Source organism: Simochromis diagramma, unplaced genomic scaffold (assembly GCF_900408965.1).
Source record: "Simochromis diagramma unplaced genomic scaffold, fSimDia1.1 OVJJ01000602.1, whole genome shotgun sequence".
Taxonomy (NCBI): Eukaryota; Metazoa; Chordata; class Actinopteri; order Cichliformes; family Cichlidae; genus Simochromis; species Simochromis diagramma.
The window spans coordinates 15,185,975-15,192,034 of NW_024387040.1; the positions used below are offsets into that span (position 1 = coordinate 15,185,975).

Here is a 6,060-nt window from a genome sequence, read left to right on the forward strand (position 1 = left end):
CGAGGTACCTTAAGGACTTTGATTTAGGTAGAAGGTACTCACGAGCACCTGAGTGACCAGCCCGGGGCAGAATAATCCCCTCACTCAGTTGAAGGACTGGGTTGTCCACCCACCTTCATAGTTAGAATAAGTTCACACAGTTAAATAAATATAGTTATAAATAAAAGCAATAAAAGTTTGTTATAGATTTGAGTTAATGTAACAGCCTTGGAGTATCCAGCTATAAGTTAAGTTGCAGTAATTTCAGTATTGACATAAAAGTGGATTATTACAGAAAACATAGTTTATAATGTACTCAGAAGGGGGGATGTTATGGTAAGGACTAATTCAATGGTTCATGCACCCCTTGTGTCATGTGTGTTTGTTGTTGCAGCTTGGCAATAAACAAAGTCGCCACGTTAAGACAGAGCTGTCTCAGTCTCGTTAATGTTGCTGCTATCATAAACCAGGGATCTACCAAAACACCAGGGATCATGCTTATATGGTTTTGTTTTATTCAAAAACAGGTTAGTTTAGCGATCGTCTAATTGTGTCCTTGACCTTTTTACCGGCTTGAGGAGTTGGTTCCCTGGTGCAGATATTTGGGATGGTTCAAACGCCGAGTCTCCAAAGTCAAACAAAAGGATATTTTCCACGTTATTTCTTAAATAGTATAAATGGGATGGGATGATGTTCGATAAAAGTAATAAACAATAAATGTAAATCTGTTTTTTTTAACTTTTCAGACTCATTTACCCACTCCAGTGACATCGATAAAAAAAGATCATGGCTTTAAAGAGATTATGAACAAAATGCATTACATTTTGTTTTTTGCTACATTAACAACTTTTCCAACTCTGATTCTCTGCAGGACCAACACGGACACCAGTTTAGACTGAAATCCAGTTCCGACGGCATACGCAACATGTTCAAGCTTGCACGGAGGCATCTTTCTTTCAGCTTAACGAGTGAACCGTCAGCTCGTTCAAACACACGTTAAAGTCCGTTTGGCTCGACACCACCGAACAGAGACAGCAGTATAACATAGCTAACATTAACAGTGCAGGGAATCCTGCTTGTGCCGTGATATTCAGTACTGCAAACCGAGCAGCATCACTGACTTTCAGCTTGTTGTGTTTGTGGATATATGACTGACTTTAATTATCCATAAAATCATCACATTCTCTGTAAGATTAAGGTCGACTATTGAACAGCGTATATTTTAAAGTAAAGGCTTTAAAACCAAGTTAGTACAAACATCACTAATGTCACATAACTTTGCCGACATGTGGCCAACAGTAATGTTTTAATGTTCTTCATTATTAAACATTTGCACATAAATAAGTGACATAATATTCAGTAAGGCAAGTTTATTTATATAGCACAATTCAACAATAAGGTCATTCAAAGTGCTTTACAGAGGCATTAAAAAACAACTCATAAAAGCACGATTTAAAATTGATTAAAAAGAATTTAAGCTTAAAAGTGTGGATTTGGTGCTTTATTCAAATGCAGCTGAGAACAGGTGAGTCTTCAACCTGGATTTAAATAAACTGAGTGTTTCAGCTGATCTGAGGTTTCTGGGAGTTTGTTCCAGATATATGGAGCATAAAAATCTTCTGGAGGAAACCTGGTCTTGTTAGGAGAGTCGGCATCCATCCCACTTTGGATGGAGCAGCTCTCATTTCTAGAAATATGGACACATTTATTAAACCCCCTAAAATATGACTATCCAGAGCTGGGACCAGGAAGCAGAGTTGCAGTCTTACACGCCTCTCTGCAGCTTCTCTCCTCCTGAAATGACAGCTTCAACACAGCATTTAAGCTGTTGTTAGACTATTAAATATTTCACTTTAATGTTGCAACTATGCAGTCACTTCTGTCTTTAAACAAAATAGTTTTCCAGTTACAGAAATTGAAATCCAAACTAAAGTGTTACTGTTGCTATATGCATTTAATTAAAAATCGATGATGGTGCTGACATGAAGGAAGAGAAAGTTACAGGTTGCATCCTTTGAGTTTGTCTCTGTGCCTTTGGGCGATTTTTATGACAGATGTTTCTGTTCAATTCTTAAATCAACTTTTCAAAACACAAACACTATTTTAAAACTTTTAAAGAGTAAAATATTAATGATAATTATAATAACAGTAATAAAAACAAAAGCTCTCAGATCCATCAAACCAAGCAGCAGAGAGAACAACAAGTGAAGATAAAACTTTAACCTTGTAGACTTCATTATATTCCTGCTCTACAGACGCTGTGACCTCGAACTTAAGCAGGTCGTAAAGTATGTGCAGCTCAATAACTTCATAATTAGACCCTGTGTAATTATGAAGTTATGAATTATGAAGAGCAAAGATATCCTCTAAATCAGTGTTGCACATGTGCAGCTGCTGGGATTCACTTAAGCATTCGGTTCGTCGCTGTTGCAGATTTTTCTCTCGCTGTTCTGGCTCACAGCGCTGCAAGCACAAAAATAAATATCCCCAAAGGTGTGAAAGGGAGCTAATTAGTAAGAGTATTGTTACTCTCCCCAGGAGTAGTCCAGCAGTAGAAATCAGTCCAATGACAAGGTGTGTAACATCTAGCAGGGTGACAGAAAAACCCAGGGTAACTTCCAAGGACCTCAACGTCTCTCTCACATTGTGTTTTTTAAACATGTTTCCATTTGTCACTTCAGTCTTTACTCGGAAATACAGGAAGAGAAATCATGGCTGAAACAATTTCTCATGAAACCAGGGGTGTGGTCCAACAGTCAGTTTTGGTGAGGAAGGTTCCTAACTGAGAGAAGTGACCCAGAAGTATCTGTGTAGCAGCCACAATGAATCGAGATCATGAGCTTTATTAAGTGATCAAAGTCTCTTCTTTCATCTTCTGTATTATTCAGTTTGCATTGGTAATGCAGAAGTTCAGCCCCAGCAACCAGTTCAGTTCAACACAAGTTTAAATGATTCTATATCTGAACTCTGTGGGAGCCTGATCTCAAGCTTTTTGAGTCTGACACTGAAACCCAGAGGATCTTTCTGTCTCTTCAGATTCACTGTGATCCAGTGATGGGAGTGATTTCAGCCCTGAGTGATCACGCTGATGTTTGCACAGAGCAGACAATGAGGTGATGTTTGGGCACATTGGTAACAGTGAAACAGTTTATAGTAACGTGGGATCGTTTGTAGTGTGGAGTATGAACTGAGATTCCTGAAGCTCTTGTCACACTGGTCACAGCTGTAGTTTCCTTCCATGTGTGTACGTTCATGATAGTTACGATTACATGAATCTGAGAAGCTTTTGTCACCGTGTCTGCACTGTATGGTTTCTCTCCTGTGTGGACTCGTTTGTGTGATTTAAGCTTACTTGCAGTGGTGAAGGATGACTCACACTGATTACAGAGGTGCTTTTTAACCCACTGTGAATCAGTTCATGTCGTTTTAATTCACTTTGTGTGGTGAAGCTTCTCCCACATTCTTTGCAGTATTTCAGTTTGTCTCCAGTGTGTCTACGTTGATGTCTTTTTTAGGGTGTTTTGCTGACTGAAAGTTTTTTCCACAGAGTCACAACGAAAGTCTTTCCCACCACCACGGTGATGACAGGGTTGAGAACGGGATCCATCTGTGTCGCTCTGCTTCTAAACAAAGACACAAAGACAGTGTAAGTCAGTCCTTCAACACTTTTATCCTTAACGTCGCCTGAAATAAAGAGCATCTCTGCAGACGTCCAATTACATTTTACTGTTTCAGTAAACACACTCAGTTGACTGGGCTGCAATAACTACAAACTACACCATCATCATACAGTAATTACTAAAATCATAACTGACATGAACATCTGAATAATCACTCAGAGCTGCTTTTCCATGCAGTAGAATTGCTAACATGCTAACACAGTTTAATGAGCAGAGTTGTTCCAAACAGTCAGGCTAAACTGACAAGATAACAATATAAATACATACCTCACAGTAACTGCACTTGTTGAGTCTCTTTCTGTTGGTGGATCTGTTGGTGTTTCTCAGGTGATGTGGAGATTTAAAGTCTTCTCACACAGGTCACATTATAAGGTCTCTCCTCGGTGTGGATAAACATGTGTTGTTGTAACTGTGCGTCTGTAGCAAGTATTTGCCACACTGTTCAAGCAGTACACATCCTGTCTGGTGTGAATGCGTAGGTGTATATTTCGGTTCCCTCTCTGGCTGAAAGTTTTCCACAGATGTCACAGCTGTATGCCTTAATTCCAGAGTGGGTAACTAGATGATTCTGTAAGTTGCTACTGTGAGTAAAAGCTCTGCCACACTGATCACAGCTGTACGCTTTAACTCCACTGTGGATGAGTTGGTGGTGTTTTAGGGAACGATCACAGGAAAAAGACTTTCCACACAAGTCACAGCTGAACGGTCTCTCTCCAGTGTGGATGACCTGATGACGTTTAGTTTAGCCTTCCCAGTAAAATCCTTCCCACACTCGTCACAGCTGTATGTTTTCTCTCCCTTTCTTGGTTGAGGTTTGTCGGCCTCCTGAGAGCGCTGACTTCTCGCTCCATGTTGGTCCTGCAGTGACAGAGATACAAACAGAGGCAGTGAGTGAAATGCAGTCGTGGAACAAACTCAACCTTCAAACTCCCTCCATTAACACTAGTTTTTAAACCTGAAGGTGGAGTGTGGCACCAAACACCTTAAAGGTCTCTTATCCCCACCTGCTGGTAGTTCTAACACATTACATCCAACCTGGTGTTAAAAATAATTCATGACTGTTTAAACAGTGTTTAAAAGCATGCCCATCCCTGCTGATTGTACACACACACTTTCATATTATTTTAGAATTTATATCATATTGTTGTTTCCTATTACATATTTCTAGATTTTGTATAGATTTATACATAATGATTACTGATAATAAATCCTATGTTTGTTTATTTGTTTATTCAAAAAGACCCCATTATCTTCCACAACAGAGGTTTGCTCGTCTTCCTTCAATACAATCACATAAAATATTACACAATAAATAGATTCAAGATATCCACATAATTTGACATCCACAGTGGGGTTTCACAATTAAACTATAAGCAATCAACAATAACAAAACATAATAATAAGTAATAATAATAATCAAGAACATTGAGGCACATACACACAAATTACAAAAACAAATCAATCTCTCTTACAATATTACAACAACTAAAGCTCTGTAAATCGGCTTTTAAGTGTTCATTGAAGTTTTGAATAGTTGCTATTCTCTAATTTTAAGGTAATTTATTCCACTTAAAAGTTGCTCTAAATGTAACAGTTTTACAAAAAGTTACTTTTAACTCGAGGATTTACTAAATTGCAGTTTGTTGTATACTGTGTAATATGATTATGTATTTCATCTGGATACTGCAGCTGAGCAGAAATAAATGTGGTGTGTTTAACAGAATTGCTTTCTTTATAACTACAAGTATTAAATCCCAGTTCTTTGTTTTCCCTACGGCAAAGAAAGACACGGCTCAAAGTGGTCAAAGCTCAAAAGATGATCTCCATTTTTCATTCCCAGGAATGGAGACCTGAACACACGAACACATAAGCTCAGGTCTGAAGCACAAACAGGAAGCCTAGTTATTTATATACTTCCTCTAGACGTCACACACACTTTAAGTTTCAATCAAAGACTCTGCTTAGTTTCACTTTCTTGCTGCAGCTCCTATTTTCTGCAAAAGCATGTAGTTTCCTGTCAGTACTTTTGGCACAGACTGTACTCAGAGTTGGGCCTCACAATATAATCAGCAAATAAGCGCTAAGAATATATATTTAAATCCCAACAGACCCCCTTTTCGTCTTTTTAAAAGACGACATAAACCCCAATTTATCCCATTAAGTTTTACTTTTATGTGACAGTAATAGCTAAAATATAACAAACATCTAGCTCCAGACAGCACCTCACGTTTGCGCTGGGCTGTGAACTGTCCTCCATTAATTATTACCCCCTTTTTAAGTAGAATCCCAGTTTAAAACCCACTTCTGACTTCCCTCACTGCTCACCGTAAAATCCAAACAGATATAATTAGCTTTTCCTAATAACAGGTCCTACATTGCTTTTTATCACTCTTTGGAAACA

General features: G+C 38.4%; 1 long non-coding RNA gene across 1 annotated transcript; it reads right to left on the reverse strand.

Annotated features, from left to right (window-relative positions):
- Positions 1-3,290: 3,290 nt before the first annotated feature.
- LOC120741287 lies at positions 3,291-4,513 on the reverse strand. The gene is made up of 2 exons (XR_005697588.1): positions 3,927-4,513; positions 3,291-3,602 (listed from the first exon to the last, which is right to left on the reverse strand). It is a non-coding gene; the product is annotated as an uncharacterized LOC120741287 (long non-coding RNA).
- Between the last annotated feature and the right edge of the window lie 1,547 nt (positions 4,514-6,060).